Raw genomic sequence first — 17,190 nt, 5'->3', positions numbered from 1 at the left:
ATTCTTTTCATACATCCATGGGCTGGGACCAATACCTTCCCAGGTCTTTCCTGGTTGTTTTGCATCTGTACCTTGCCAAAAAACAATCCAGTGCATAACCCCCCAAAACGGCAAACTGTCATTGTTACACTTGTTTTTTGTGTGGATTAAACAAAGGACATATAACGTGAAATTAGTGAGCTTCAGATGTGCTGGTAGGTGGATTTTGTACATTAGTACAGAGCCAGGCCGCTTTCCAGTCTTCAAACTAAGCTAAGCTAACTGGCTTCTTGCTCTATTCACCGTTGTGACCGTATAGACATGAGAGTGGCATCAATTGTCTCACCAAACTCTCAAGCAATTGAAAAAGCATTTCCCAAATGTTGACCTACTCCTTAAAGGTTTAATTTGTTAGATTTAGGGAGATTTAGTGGCGTATAGCGGTAAGGAGTGCAACCAGCTGAAACTTCCCCTGAATAAAATTCCATCAGTGTTCACTGATCAGGAGGATTTCACTGGGAGACGAATTATCTGCAGAAGACTCTAACTTTCCAAAACAAATGGACCAGGTGATTTAATGAATAACACAGTTTCACATTACAAGTCAATGTTTCTCTGATGCTGTTGGCATGTCAGAGACTGGCTACTGAAGCTATTCTGTGCCCACCTACTTTCTGAACCAGATGTTTAGGTTGTTTTTTTTTTACCGTGAGCAGAATTATCCACAGAGGTCTCTCCAAAACAAATGAGCTGATGATTTAAACCAGTAAAAACACTGGATAAAACATTTTCACATTACAAATCAGTGTTTCTCTAACTTGAATTGTCACACTGGAGACAGGCAGCCCACCCACTACATGCAAATGCGTGCTCACCCTTTTTCCTCATAACTTACGATCCAGACGCTCAGGAGGATTCCACCAGGAGCTGAATTATCCGCAGAGGTCTCTTCCTCACCAGAACAATGGAGCCGGTGATTTAAACCAGTAAAAACACGGAATAAAGCAGTTTCACATTACAAATCAGTATTTTTCCAACACTGCTCATCACAGATGAGCTTCTATAATGGTGGCTGACACGAAAATGCGAATGGCCCTGTTTGGGCTACTGTAGAAACATGGCAATCTCCATCCCGCTTCCTGTGTAGTCATATAAGGCTCATTCCAAGGTACCAAAAACACAGTTCTTATTTTCAGGTGATTATACACTAAAGAAACAATACATATAATCTTTTATTCCATTTCTGCTACATGATCCTACAAACTGAAGCTTTGCAACATCAGTGTAGAATATCTGTTGTTATGGTAACCAAGGAGAGTGATAAGGCAAATGGAGGTCAACTTGGGACCATTTTGAGTGGGACAGTGAACTACCTGACCAGTCATTAAATGGGCGAAGGTCAGTGGGCGTGTCTTTAACAGCAGGAAATGCCAATTGGATTACAGGGTACAGTTGATTGACAGCAGATGTGCTTAACAAGGAGTGGGCTGTTAAGGGACCTGGAAATGAAAAAGCGGCTGGGGAAAACGGTGGATGACCCCGGGTTCACACACATATACGCTTATACAACAAGTAAAAACTAGATTCCTGGGAGCGGAATTTAGTGATGCTAAAACTGCTCTTTAAATTTTTTTGTAACAAACTATCTCTTCTTTATTTTTCTTCTTGCCCTGCAGCTGTGTGTAGTTACAGTGTGACCCCAATAAAGTCTCCTCCTCTACCTCCTGCCCTAATAAAAGGGGTAAATAACTACCCCTCCCTCACTGTTTATTACCCCCTGGGGCAGTAAAAGGCAGCTGTCTGGCCCCCTTCAAAACGCCCGACCCACACCGGACCCCTGTAAAAAACACACATGTACACACTCCCATTCACATACCAAACTAAAAACACACATTCTGGGAACTCTTCACACATACCATCAAAGTCTCACACTGTACACGCAGATCATAAAACACGGATGAGTGTTGAATGAGTGTGGAAAGGTGGACAGACAAACTGCCTGGCACACAAAAAACTGCGAAAACTCCTCAAAAACGTAGCACATCAAGAGGGTCTGAAGAAAGAAAGTGAACACATCATATCTGCTGCTGACATCCTGACTACATCGTTATCGCTGCAGGTTGTTGGCCATGCAGAAAACGTAACAAGGAACAGAAGATAGCTTGGCAACATCGGGTCAAACATACCTCACTTCTACACTCCCTGTAAGTCAAGAAATAAACAGGGGCATGCTGTAGAAAGATTAAAATAATATGCATGCATACCAACAAAATAAAAAACACCTGTATAGAATGCACACGCCTACACAGAGCTAATGCACTTCATCCATCAGAGTTAAATGGGAATCTGATGCCCTTTTAACATGTCTAACAAGGTAACCATAGTAGCTATCTGAATAGAAACCAAACGTTGGTGCTATTGTGTGTTAGTTTAGGTGCCCCGGGGCCACGGCTGAGTCAGGTTGCAGTTTGATAGATGACTTATGTGCAGGGAGGAGTGGAGTGTGTGTACTTGTCTGCATACTTGGGTGTATGTCACAAAAGCCAAGATGGGTGATTTGTGCTCTGGTTGAGGCAATTATTGCCACGCGGGTCAAGTGCATTGTGGGTTAGACTGTAAAGTAGACGGGGGGAAAAATGCCCGTGGGAGAGCACGATGGGGAAAAAAAGAGGCACATATCTTTGTGATAGTCTGCACACATGCACACAAATTCATAGAAAGAGCATGCGTGTGACAGTGTGATGACAGGTGAGTGTCATTAAACACCCTCACATACTGTACTGTCTCTGTCAAAGATATTGATTTACACCCACACACACCTGCAAGCCTGCACAAAGTGATACACACGTCTAACAGTCACACGCACCGTGGCAAAGTGTACCAATCTCCTGTGGCAAACGCAATTAGACCACCCAGGAACCTTTGAGGCCTCTTGTAAAACATTGGTCAAGAATAGTACACATGAGGGCATACCACACACACACACACACACACACACACACACACACACACACACACACACACACACACACACTTTGAATGTTTACTGGACGGAAAGCAGAAAGGAGGAGTCATCAAAACCACACTGGCCAGCTTGATATTCAATCTGACACACACCCACATGTTCACATACAGAAATTAGGTTTTTAAATATGACTTTAAATTATCTGAAAATTCCCATCTTTCTCTGTCAAGATTCCGAGTTAATAAGCCACAGCAGAGGCATGAGAGGGAGGGGAAGGTATTCAGTAAAGGTCATGGGAAGACGTCTGGAAATCAACAGTATATGGTTGGCACCTTGGCCCACTGAGCCGCGCAGGACACTCAAACCAACGACCTTCAAAAACTCTTCCCTTTAATGTCTGGGCATGAGAATCCTTCCATTAAGGAAAATAAAATCAAAGAGAAGTGGAGCGGAGAGACGTGGAGACACTGAGTCAGACACTAAAGGAGGGGGTGAGGTGGATGAAAGCTTCCTTCTAGCTTCCTTGTCTAATTTTATAAAATATGATTCATTCCCTTGCACACAACGGGGTCAAAGATTTATCTACGTTCTCTGCTCAGACATCTGCAGATCTACTGTCAGCTCTGTGGGGAGCATCCCGATGAGCATCGTGACCCTGCTCCTCCACTAAGTGCAGGACAATGGTCCCACAGTAAACCAGAGGTAAGCTGAATGAAGTCTTTGTGGAGACGAAGAATGTAATATTAAATCTGATTACAGACTCTGACGCTGACCTCTGGATGGACTGAGGGAGATGATAGAAAGATGGAAGATATGGTTTATAGACGATAAGAAAAAGACTGTGGGAGTGTGGAGAAGTTCAAGCAGAGAGAAGAGTTCTCTTATAAGATGAATAAGACTTCGCATTGTTATCTTCAATTACAAAGACTCAACTTGGCTAAAAGACACGGGACACCCAAACACTGAGAAGAATAGAAAAGCATGGACAGAGTGCACTTTTAAACCCAGTTGGGTACAGGTGCAGACCAAAATCAGCATAAAGGAACATAATATTGGGATCTAATATAGCTGCTGTAACATAATTCAGAATAGGCTTTAAAGCTGGGGTAAGCAGTTTTATTTTAGTGTCATTGAGCAAAAACTCATATGAACTTTAAGCATATTGGAATTTTAAGTGGTCTGAGAGAAAACCAGACTTCTGCACCTCCTCTTGGCTCTAGTTTCGGCTGTAGAAAATCTTGACTGCGATGGGAGACACAGGTCATTTCAGAGAGAGGGCATTCCTATTAGCTGTTCTAGAATTTCAGGTGCACGTCCCTTTGGTGATAGCCTGCTTTAATGGTGGAGAATCGTGCAGACAAAGTTGCTATTCCAGCATCCGCAACGATTGCCTGTGCTGCAAAACAACCCAAAGAGGTAGCTTCTTAAACATGAATGAGGGTAGTGATAGTGAGATACTGGCTACAGGTGCATTTGTAGTAGTGATGAAACAGCAAAAACTGAAACAAAATGAGCATCAGATGGACTGTATTCATAATAAATACGCAGCAATCATATAAATAACCAGCAGCAGCTAATCAGTCAATTAGAATGTGTGTGGGGGCATAAGCACATACAACGAGCAGCAGCAGCACCGTCTGACACTGCCATTCTGTGAGACGGAAACAGAGAGCTCAGCAGGGATGAAGCACCTGCCGTCTGCAACTTGTTGTCTGCGGTCATTTTGACTAAACCAGCTGACTTCACTACAAGCTGACTGGCTGTAAAAAACAGGCGACGAGCTTTATATTCTAAAACCAGTCACTGGTGATTTAACCAGCTGAGTTGCAGGTGACACCATCAGCAGACTTGAGTCAAGCACAGCCCGGCCAGTTCACTCACTGCAACTTTTCTCTGCAACGTTCTAAAACGGATTTGTCGCATCGCCAATCACTGGTCTGAAATGGGCTTTATGGTGGAAAGTTTCTCCTCCTCTGTTCCACTGCATCACATCTGCAGCTGTCTGTACCGAAGAGTAGCATGAAAGTCAAGGGTGCTAGCTCCGCAGCAAAATCTGGGGACCAAAACGTCCCTAGTATACTGTACAGCAAAGAAGGGGGGTCTCCGACTTTCAAGGGGTAGCCCTTGAAATAGACATATAGCTAAAACAAGGATTACAATGTTGAACAGAAGTAAACAAATGCTTGACTACTATGTACAGATATTAATATATGATTTCTATCTTTATCACTTTTATAATGTTCTGTTTTTGTTGACATGTCAGAAATGTGTAAATTCAACTATATGTGTATTACCGAGGTCACAGTTATAGATGGTTTTGTGCTGGACTACATACAGAACATTGAGGTGTTTTCTCATTATTGGTCCTTCCTATTTACAGACACGAGGGGGCTGGGGCAAATGAATATGATGTTGTCATATACAACACCACCACTAACTATGACCTCAATGCGGAAACATATAATTTATGTCGGTGAAGATTCTCAGTCATGGTAATCATATGTGCTATATCGTAGGCAGCCAGACTTGCTTGACGGATAATTTGCTTGACATATAATTTAATTAATACCTCTATGATACTTGCAAAAATATTGTCATCTTTCTTTGATGTTTGCTTGATGAGGCCCTTGAAGGTCTAAACATTGCATCATTGCATTTTGAGGGCCATGCAGTATTCACCAGCAGAGTACTTCTCCTTTATCAACGCAACATTACACCTACATGTGATTATTGAGCATCTCATTCCAAAAACATGGCCGTTAGTATACTGCTGTCACAGCCTCTGCTCTTCTGATTTCAGACTTTCCACAACATGTTGGGACAACAAGTTCTTCCACACAAACACTCAGAAAACCACGTCTGGGTGGACCTTGCTTGGTTCACGGGGACACTGTCATGCTGAGACATGCCCTCCCCAAACTTTTGCCAAAAATCTGGATGTACACTGTTGTCAAAAACATAATTGAAATCTTTACACAAATGCCAAATTTAGGCAGGGTGTGTTCACATATGTCGGTTATATAGTGCAGAATGTACACATGTAGCCTGCGACATAGGAATTATATGCAGAGGAGAGAGTGTAGAGAGGCGCCCAGGAGGATCATCAGGCATTACAGGATGATCAACTGTCAGAGCTCCATGACTCATTCCTTTTTTTATAGGATCAGCTCACTGTCAAGGCAGACTCTCACACATCAACGCACAAAGGAACACACACGAGTAAACACACATGCAGGCATAAGCCCATTTCACCCACAACTTGTTTTGTTAAGATAAACATGTATCTTTCACGGCTTCTGTGTGTTTGTCGTGGATCAACGGATTCTTCACAGAGAAAAACCTGGAGGTGAGTGTATTCAATACATTAAGCTTCGAGTGATCCCAGAGAGCCTCCAGGGAATCAAAGAGAAAATCTAATGAGGTTTAAGATTAACAACTTTTAAAAGAGACAGTTCAACCTAAAATCAAAAATACATATTTTTTCTATTATCTGTAGATTGCTTTGGTGTGAGTCGCCGACTGTTGGAGATATCGGTCATAGAGATATCTGCCTTCTCTTGTTGGTGCTCAAATTGCCAAAAACATACATTTGAAACCTCAACCGCAATATCTCTTTGTAGGAATCATGACCCGGTTACTCAAGATAATCCACAGACCTTGTTGTGAGCAGTTTCACGGAGGAACTATTTTCTTTCTACTCAACCACACCTGCCAACCAAATCACCGCACAGAAGGAAGCATGCATCTACTGCTGGCTTGCCTGGCACCACTGAACTAGCAGTAGTAATGTTACAGCTCAACTGAGAAGGACGTCATTAATGTTGACATCTTGTGCTGTCATAAGCATGAGCCTCTTGTCCTGTTAGTAGATGCATGCTTCCGTCCGTGCAATGTGCAGTGATACAGTTGGCAGGTATAGCTCAGTAGAAAGACAATAGTCCCTTCATGAAACTGCTCACAACAAGGTCTGTGGATTATCTTTAGGAACCAGGTCATTATTTCTTTTTGGCGCTTTGAGCACCACAAGCTGAGTGCCATCTAGTCCTATTAAACTGGAGAGAAGGCAGACACATCTACAGCCGATATCTCCAACACTCAGCACCTTACACCAAAACAATCTAGACTGATCAATAGCACTACAGGTAAGAGGAAAAATGCTTAATTTTGATTTTAGGGTAAACTGTCCCTTTTAAAGGAAAAATAATGTCAGAAGTTAGATTAAGTGGTGCTTTTTTAAACGCCTGCATCCGATTACAGCATACATGAGGTTCAGCTTATCACCCTCTCTTTCTTTTCCTATTTTTCTTCTCTCCCGTCCTCCCCCTCTCCATCTCTTTCCTCTCTTGACCAGCTGCAGACGGCAGCCAGGCCAACACATACCGCAGACCAGCATGTCATTGCTGGACACGGTGTAGCACTGGCTGAGGTGTGCTGTGGTGTCGTTTGATCGGTTGCAGAGGACTGTGATTTGGGGAAACTGGGGTGGAGTAAGCATACCTTGTAAAAAACCTACTGGCTGCAGCACACGCACGCAAACTCACACAAACACACTGACGAATGTGTGTGGATGAAAAGAAATCTGCTGCCTGCAAGTTACTGCATAGAGAGCACTGAAATAACAAAACTGTGCACTCTTCATGGGAAGATTCACTGCACACTGACAGAAAATCATCACAATAACTGTACTGTAGGTGTAACATGTTGACACGGCTGCTGCCAAACACAGCACGAGTGACGTTACAGGAGCACCTGGTGACAGATAGAAAACAGGCTCGTCTGCTAGCACTACACTGTCACTACCGTCTAACTTATCCACAAATCACATCTACTGTACTGCACTGATGATATGTAACACACTCGTGCTATGGTCTCTGACTGCCCTCCATCTATCCATCCACACAGCCAGGCTCTATGTCTGACATTGATTTACTGATCATCCAGCAGGCAAAATATCCCATGGACATGCCAACTAATGTAGTACGCCCAGACATTCCTTTTGCTCCTCATCCTAAACTTTTTATTGCATTTGCTTTGAAAGGGAAACTCGGCACACTTAACATTAAACGTCAGTTCAAAGTCCATTTACTGCTGTTGCCCCTGATATACCACACATGCAGCTTGGAATATGTTCTGGTGGTGTAATTCTCAAATTTAGACCAGAAAATCTTAATATAACATGGAGTAATCATCAAATATGCATTAAAGAACTAGTCGTAAACCCTAGAGTCCAATTTATCTTCAATTTCAAATATGTGTACTGATGTTTCAAATAAGTATTTGGCGAATAGCCGATACCGATGTTTTTGTTATTTATTCCCCCTTTTGTGCCAGGGGAACAAAGACATCCACACTTATTAAAAAAAATAACTGAACTGTTTTAAAGTCATCAAGCCCCTCATTGAAACCTTGAAAACATTGTGTAGTTGTGGCCACTGGCTGCTAACAGCTAACATTAACTAGCTCTCCTCCTGCCGATTTAAAAGCAGATTTTTTGTTTACAATGTAGCATATCAGGGAAATAACAGGGTGTGTCCTCTGCCTCCTTTTATCCTGAGGATGTTCCAGGGAAGATCTCTGTTTGTCCCGAACATGTTTTCTATTGTCTTCAGGATGCTGGTTGCTTCTAGCCATCTCGTCACACAACAGCGAGATCACAAAGCCCTTTTGCCGAACAGTTATTACTGTCTCGTATCTGCTCAATAATTTAAAGGGGCAAAAAGAGAAATTGTTTCACCACTAGGTTTGCTGTTGAGTACTGCCTGTAGACCAAAACAAAGTGTGTCATGAGCCACACCTCCCTCTACCTCTGTTCTCCACCCCCCACCCCACTCTCCTCATCTGTGCAGCCGAGCACCGCAGTCTCTCCACGGACTATTACATCCAGACGGCCCCGGTGTTTCTTCCGCAGGCTCCACTTCACTCAGCTTCATTCAGCTGCCCGATATACCCGCTGCTTCTTCCCACATTAACCTGAATAACAAACCTCAGTGCAGTGCTCCGTTTGGATCCAAACGGAGAGCCGGGGCTAACATTAGCTGGGAAGCTAGCGGAGGCTAACAGGTTGTGCTGGCAGCTGAGTAAAGTGGAGCCTGAGGAGGAAGCACCGGTTAGGCCCGGTTTCACTACAGGCAGATTCACTCACCACAGGGGCAAGGAAATAAAACCTAAACAGCCAACTTAGTTTGGCTTAGTTTAGCAGTTAGCGATGTCTTTCACTCACTCTCGGTCTCTACTGTGTTTAGGTATTTCCCTGCTTTCCTGTTCGCGTTAGCACTACTCGGCTGCCATGCTAACGTTCCTACTCTTCTCCGTGAGCCCGTGAGCACGACTCCGGCTCACGCAGAAGAGTAGGAACGTTAGCGTTAGCTCCCGGAGTTAGCACTAGAGCTACCACGGCTACTGGAGTAACTTACAGCTATGGAGCGCTTCTACCAGCTTCTACTCACCTAACACAACCGAAACGCCTGACCCATTGCTGGGACCAAGCTCCGGACATTAACCCATGTTACGATTGTAACATTAAATTGAACTGAATCGACATAGCGACATGTGCCTAACGTTACAGTAACACTAATTACAACAGACATTTGACTCCCCCATTACACTTGGAAAATACGCGCTGCCATTGCTCACTGGCTGTAGCCTTTTATAGGGAGGGAGGGCCTAGGGCTCCGAAAAATGATGAATTTCGCTTATTGCCCCTTTAAGTTTGTGGCCATTAGCTTTGTGCTCTGCTTTATAGCCTGTGCAAAAATGATGTGACACAACAGTAAAACTTTGGCCGTTGCCACTGGTGAATGTCATCTTATTTGCTGATAGGCTGATGGCAGTCAACAAGGCGAATATCAGTCGATACCGATGTTCAGCCAAGACAAAGGTGCACCCCTAGTTTTCATGGGAAGACAAATAAACCCCTCCAAACCTTGAATAAAGCAGTTACATGCTACAAATCAGTGTTTCTCCTGTGCTGTTCGGCACCTCACAGACAGGCTACTAGCCCAGAACTTCTGCTGTGTGTTCACCTATTTCATTTGATAACTGAGAATCCAGACATTCAGGAGGTTTTTACTGGGAGCCGAATTACCCACAGAGGTCTTGTCCTTTCCAAAACAAAGAGACCCAGTGATTTAAACGGACTGCTTGGGACCATGTAGCGAGTTCACTCAGGGCATGATTACAAAATAAAGCATCTCTGTTATGTATCAATAGATTCAGCATATGTTTATGATGACTTTGTCAGAGATACTTGAATGTCATGCATGTTTTTGTCATATCAAATGATGGTTATTATCAGAGGGATTTTGCACAGATTGTAGTTTTCAATGCAGTATAAAAAAGGCCCTATCTAGAGTAGGGCTGCCACTAACAATTATTTTCATTGTCGACTAATCTGTCGACTATTTCTTCGATTAGTTGACTAATCATTTCATTGAAAAATGTGTTAAAATGTTGAAAAATGTTGGTCTGTCTCGCCCAAACCCCAAAATTATGTCATCTAATGTCTTGTTTCATACTCACGCCAAAGGGTTTTAGTTCACTGTCACGGGAGAGTGTGTAAAGCTGCCAATATCTGAACATAAGAAGCTGCAGTAAGAGTATTTTGGGGTACTTTTATAGTGCTTTTCTATGAAAAATGACTCAAACCAATTAGTCGACTACTAAAATAGTCACAGATTATTTTAATAGTCGATTAGTCATCGATTAGTCGACTAATCGTGGCAGCCCTAATCTAGAGTCAATGTTTGCTTTGTCTGTTGTCTGGAAACATGGGGGTGCAACATGGTGATCTCCGTAGATGAGTACCTAAATCCTACACACTGGACCTTTAAGACTATCATTAAATAGCTAATTAATGTCAGAGTCTTTGGTGGGAATACTAGAGAGAACTATAGCTGCTGTACAACTGTATTCGATATGCACTCTCTCTGCAGGAGTAGTTTGTAAAAGCTGTAAAAATTATCTACTGCATTGATTTAAATTGTGTTGTTACAGCAGCGTGATGCAAATTTCGATTTTATGCCTGACGTTAATGGGCTTCAGCATAACTCCCAGTGTGTGTGTTTGTTTTGGCTCTCACTCCAGTTCTACCTCTGTGCAGGAATCTGTGGTTGTGTACAGTGAGGTTTGGTTGCATGTGAGCAAGCACATCTGACTTAACATATGGCTGCCAGTCAGCATGACTCTGCTGCCAGTCGAATTACAGTAACAGTCACCTGCCAAAAAAATGCTAATGTGGGTCACTGCAAACATAGAAAATGTATATGTCTCTTGGCGACATGAGGTAAGTACTGGGACAACTGAGATCCAAGAAGAGGAAGACAGACGGTGGAGAAAGAAGAAAATGAAAACAGAGAAGAGGAAGGCAGTAATGGCAAGGACACTGATAGAGACCAATGTCAATTAGGCAGTAACTGTAAGAGCAATGATGGAGAGACTGAGGTCAATGATCCAATAATCATTATCTTTCCCCTCTCTGGATTCATAAATCAAAAGCTAATGAAGTTCCTCTCATTCCCAGATGTGTTAGCCACTTATGAGTTTACTCTCCAAACCCATTGCACTCTCTGTCCTAGTCCAGAACAGAAATCCATCACCACATGATGAGCCTCGACCAGGAAAGCTGATTTTCAAGAGACAGAAAAAGACATTCAGCAACTTAACTACAAATGTGAGAGGAGGAATTTAGTATCATCAGCTGAGCATCATGACTCAGAGCACTGAAAATCATGAGACAAATTGGCCTTGGATGATTTCTGCAATTAGCTGTAATAGGAAAAGCCTCCATTTTTGTGTTAAAGTACTGCAGCACACCGTGAAGCTGTTCAGACAGGCTTGGAAAGTACAATAGTTGAAAAAGAGCGGCACCAAGTGGTAACAAGTGAGAATTGTTTTAACAGCAGCCAGGAGTTGCTGATTTTATCATAACTGCTTTTTTTTTTTTTGGCAATGACACCACAACACACACACCACAATCCTATTCTATCCTCAAAATCTCATACAGGTTACAGTAAACCTTGCCTTTAGATGGTACAAACACTACCAAATACATGAAACACTGCTAAATATCATCACAAACTGGTGACATAAATATGGAAAAATACCGACACCAAGGCAGACTACTGTATAAGAAGTTAATAAATCAGTAACAGTATGCTTTTTCACAGACATTGCTAGGCTATATCCAAAGATGGATCTGAGATCCTTAAGTAAAAATAGTGATACCTTTGTGTAGAAATATTCTGTTACAAGCAAAAGTCCTGCACTCATTACTTAAAGGGGAACACCACCTAAATTAAGAATTCCAGTGTGTTCTTTCCATGGCCAAGGAAAGTTCAATCAGTATTTGTGAACATGAGCTACTCTTTCTCAATGTCAGAAACCAGAAAAGTAGGTCTCAAACTTGTGATGCCATCAAGTATAAAGTTTGGAGCTGCTTCATAAATAATGAGCTTTATTCTATTGTGGCATTCTAAGATCTGAAACAGAAAATGTACCCACATACTCAAAATATTTCCCTGGGTGCTCTCAGTGTCTTTGAGAACATCTTTCCCTGGTCATTGTCTATGGAGCAGCTCCGGACTTTAAACCCATGACATCACAAATTTCAGTTTTAGCACTCTACTTTTGGCTTTGGGAGAGAATTGTTCATGTTCAAATATTTTTAGACTGTCTTAGACCATAGGAACAACATATATGAATTTTAAAAATGAGCATAGCTCCCCTGTTAGCAAAAAGTACAATAGTATTAGCATCAGTATAAAGTACCAAAGGTGAAAGTGCACATTATGCAGAATGGCCCATTCCACAGTGTTTATTATATTATTGTGAATTTCACCACAGAGATCAATAAAGTGTTATCTTTATATATAATAAAACATCAGAATTGATTTGTTGATTATATCTTTTATTATTAATCAAAATCTGTAAAGTAATAAAACGTTGTGGAGTAAAAAGTACAATATTTCCCTCTGAGATGTAGACTAGTGGAGCAGAAGTATAAAGTAGCAAGTATGGAAATACTTGAGTAAAGTACAAGTACCTCAAAACTGTACTCAAGTACAGTAAGAGCAAATGTACTCAGTTACTTCCCACCATTGGCTATAGCCTTTTACTTTTAACAGATATACTACAAGCACAATTGGGACACAATTTGGGCCCTCAACCTCCAAATTAATACAGAACTTGACTTGAGCAATGATCCAAGTCACTTTAGTGTAGAAATAGTCTATTACAAGCAAAAGTCATGGATTCAAAATTTTACTTCAGTAAAAGTACAAAAGAATTAGCATCAAAATACACAAAGTATTTTTTTCTATCAGAGTAGCTTGTAAATTTCACCACAGAAATCAATAAAGTGTTATCTTTATCTATAATAATACATCATAATTTATTTATTGATTGTATTTTATGTTATTAACCTGAATCTGCTAAGTAACTAAATGTAGTGGAGTAAAGAATACAATATTTCCATCTGAGCTGTTGTGGGGCGTAAGTAAAATGTAGCAGAAAATGGAAATACTCAAGTACCACAAAATTGTACTTAAGTACAGTAAAAGTAAATGTACTCAGTTCCCACCACAGGTTATACCCTTTTACTTTTGAAAGATATACTACAAGCACAATTGGGACAGGATTTGGGTCCTCAACCTCCAAATTAATGCAATACCTGACTTGAGGAAATTAATCTCGGTGGCAAATATGAGCCTGTGCAATTTATTAAACTGTATCCACTTACCAAAAGTCAAACTAGTGTAAAACTAACTGGAATACAATATCACACAACAAGTATGTCTCAGAGGCCTCAGAAATTGTTTGCATGTAAATCTATTCTGTGATATAGACTGTATTCTTTCCTCCAGTGTCTCAAGATGTGACAGAAATCTAAAATATCTCAAACAAAGCCAGGAAACCCCAAGAACTTCTGTTTAGAGGCTTTCATGTAACTGTCATCTTGGTCACTAGGGGTCAGAAGAGACCAACTGACAGAGTGGAAGCTTTAGCTAGCTGATTAAACCTTTAGCCAAAACTGTCTACTTACACATCCTGAAGAAACACAGGAGCAGAGTCAGCGTCTTGAGGTCTTTATCGGCAACCTGGGGAATATTTCCATATGTTATAGTCTTCGTTTGGTCGGACAGGTCTTGACAAAAATACCACAAATATCCAACTTCATTCACCTGTCTGTCACTTACCTTGCTGCTGGGAAAGTAGCACACTGTTGAAGTTAGCTAGCTCCGGTCGTTGATGGCTACCAACGGAAACCGGACACCATCTGTCAATTAGGTATTTATTTAATTAGCTAGGTAAATCATATTGTTAATGCGAGCACAACTAAAAGAAGTCAGCCTTTCTAGCAACTTATTAGGTGGGGTAAAATCAACGGCAGGTGGGTGTGAAGTCATAAAACGACGAGTTTTACTAATGGAAAGGGGATGAGTTGTATTTGTTTAGAACTAACGGTCAATCAAAGATGGCGCAGAATCTCTTCTTCGCTTATCAGTAAAGTTACTGCAGCTAACGGAAGGAAATTATTGTTCTACAACAGCAGTGCTTTATCACAGTTGAAATACTAGCCCATATAGCTTTCATATAATAACAAAAATAGTTTTAATATTTATTGAATTAGCCTTAAAAATAGTCATTTATTTAATATCTTTATCAGCCCATGTCATTATTTTCCAAATAGGCCTACATGTAGAAGGTGTTGTTACGCTTTCATTAGTAAATACTATTTCACTGAGTTGTGGACAAATTAGTGTTTTTCTGCTTGAACACAATAAAATCACATTCATTTGTCTTAGGCCCAATTTTGTATTACAGTGTCTTGTGCCACTGTGGGCATGTGGAGCAGTAACTGTAGAGGTCTGAGAGTGGCGCCCAAGAGCTTTACAAGAATATTCATTATCCATCTCTCCCATTACCCACTTTGAAATTCTATCATTATTAGATTCCACTTTAACTCCTTAAGTCCAGGTCATAAATACATTTGAGATGCCAGCTGACTTGTGAAATCAATGAAAGGCTCACAGATACAACATGTAGAGCAGTAAACGCATGCATGAAAGCTGTTTTGATAATGTTTTCATTTTGTCATGCCAACAACAGTAAACACAGCGTTCTGCTTTCATCTGACAAATCCTCCTAAATGGTTGCACACCAAACTACATCTAAAATTAGGGATCAATGGATTGATGATAATTTCAGGATGGGGTCAGAGTATTTACACAACTGGGCATTTTTATGTGGTCTATCAACACCACTGAGGAAGGCATCCATTCATTCTCTAACTACAGTTTATACATGCCCTTTATTTGTGATTAATAGATTACCAAAAGCCTCATTATGATTGATACATGTCAAAATGTGGAAACCAGAGATATAATTATGCACAGTTTACTGCACTTCATGCTGGGCATTGTCTGGAAAAGGTTCAGTGTTGTTGTTATTGATTATCCAAATGTTTGTGCTTTTATGTTTATATAATTTTATATGACACATCCATCCAAAATCTTTCAGCTGCTGGGTTGAGATCTGGTGACTGTGAAGGCTGTATCATGTAATTAAGGACATTTTAGATAGAGATGTTTTATCATTTAGGGTGATCAAAATACAAGTAGCTTAAATTGTTTTTAATCTGTTAGAAATCTGTCTTTCTTGAACATCTGAATTAACATGGATAACCTGAATCTTAATGGCCCTGCCAGTATCCCAGGGCACTAGTTTCTTTGTCATTCCCATATGAATCAGATTCATAGACCTTTACCACAGCAGACATTTTGAGCTGTTACAGCAGGAAAAAGCACACATGGAACTAATACGATTGACGAGCCTTTACACCAACTGTTGTGATACAATGCAGCATTGAATTATGTTTTAGCTACACCTGTCCTGGCAGTAAAATTTCCCCTACAGCATAACAGAGCCACTGTATTGGGCAAACATTCAGCCTTGTACATTTCCCTTTATCTACAATATTCAAATTCAGATAAAGGGAAATGTACAAGGCTGAATGTTTCCCCTACAGCATAACAGAGCCACTGTATTGGGCAAACATTCAGCCTTGTACATTTCCCTTTATCTGAATTTGAATATTGTAGATCTTTAATTAAACACCCAGTCCCTTTTACTAGCCCAGTGTGGCTACACATTTTGACAAATAAACGCCTGTCTCAATTAGACGCCTGGTCTAGTTGTCAAGCAGTTTTGTTTTGTTTTGTTTTTTTTATAGAAGTGCTTTGGATTCCAGTAAGTTATTCATATTCCTTTAGTCCGTAGGGTCTTCCAATCAAAAGGGTTTTTCATAAAAATTAATCCAAGTTGTGTAGTATGCTGGGTGCCGTAACTTGCTCTGTCTGTCGTAGCTCAATCAAATGAATGATTCATAATTGATATATTATCAGAAGCCTATTTTTTTATACAAGTAATATTCATACTGGTTTAAATAAACAATTTAATTGTATTTCCCATCTTTGCTGAGCAACAGTGTTGTGTGAAAGGAATTAAAGGCCTGTCCCATATAGACGTCTGTCCCAAATATAAACCTGTTGATTTGAGTGATTGAAGCAAATAGCCCGGGCTTTTAATTGAAGTTTTATGATAACTCGAATTAAGTCTGAGATCACTTTCTGGCCCTCCTTTATAAATAGTTTATAATTATTTTTTTCATTACCGACTGATAAATCAAATTAATAATCAACTTTTGGGTTGCCAGGTTGTGGAAAATATTTTTCTTCTAGCATACTTACTTTGTCTTTTAGCATGCACCACTGCCCAAACGATTATTTTTTCTAGAAAACGGCAACAGGGCATCTAAATTTAAGATTATAAAATCATAAACGTGACATAAAAATTGGGTGACTGACAAACTTTTGCTCCGGGCTTATGAGGAACTGGGGAACACTGGATTTACCACAATTTGGCAACCCCAAAGTTGAGCTCATTAATAGCTTATAACTGCTCTAAATGATTTATGATCCAGCAATAAAGCCATTAATTACAGCTTATAAGACTTAATAAAGGGTGCCTTATTTAAGACTTAGTTATTTTCCACAAAGTTGGAGACACTGATGTGTGAAGAGCAGCTCAAAGAAAGACATAAGCAAAGTGAAAGATTTTGACAGAGAGAAATCGTCAGTTTGAAAAAGAAAGCGAGAGAGGGAGAGAGGGAGATGTGGGTTTGAGGTTTGTCAATGTGAACCAGTTGCTCAGAGAGGACTCTGGTGGATGGAGGAGGACGGATGGAGGGA

The sequence above is a fragment of the Epinephelus fuscoguttatus genome, linkage group LG8 (genome assembly GCF_011397635.1).
Source record: "Epinephelus fuscoguttatus linkage group LG8, E.fuscoguttatus.final_Chr_v1".
Lineage (NCBI taxonomy): Eukaryota > Metazoa > Chordata > Actinopteri > Perciformes > Serranidae > Epinephelus > Epinephelus fuscoguttatus.
Note: the sequence above shows the minus strand (reverse complement) of the source record.